At 44.2% G+C, this 339-nt stretch overlaps 1 long non-coding RNA gene across 1 annotated transcript in view; it reads right to left on the reverse strand.

Annotated features, from left to right (window-relative positions):
- The window catches only part of LOC116705757 (uncharacterized), an 8,840-nt gene that overhangs the window by 5,697 nt on the left and 2,804 nt on the right, over positions 1 to 339 (reverse strand). The window lies entirely within an intron of this gene.

Genomic DNA, 339 nt, shown 5'->3' on the forward strand with positions numbered 1-339 from the left:
GTGCTACTAGCACTAGCCTTGCTAGCCGTTTTCCTTTGCCCGTCTCTCTTCTTGCTCGATGTGGGCGCTGCAAAAAAGTTATCCAGGGACATCTTGACACTTATTACAGCTGTTGCGGTGAATCACCCGGCGAAATTGTTACTTCAAATAGTTATTTCGCGTCAACCAAGTGGGGAGGCGAAAATATGCGTCTATCTAGTTGCAAGCATCACGTGATCCCCCCTAGAATTTTTTTAATAAACTGTTATTCCTAAATTGTCCGCTAGGGGCACACTGTTTTGGACATGGAGCAGATGAAAGAAGAAGAAGAAAAAACAATGCTGAGACAGACACAGCTAA

This window comes from Etheostoma spectabile, chromosome 17, assembly GCF_008692095.1.
Source record: "Etheostoma spectabile isolate EspeVRDwgs_2016 chromosome 17, UIUC_Espe_1.0, whole genome shotgun sequence".
Lineage (NCBI taxonomy): Eukaryota > Metazoa > Chordata > Actinopteri > Perciformes > Percidae > Etheostoma > Etheostoma spectabile.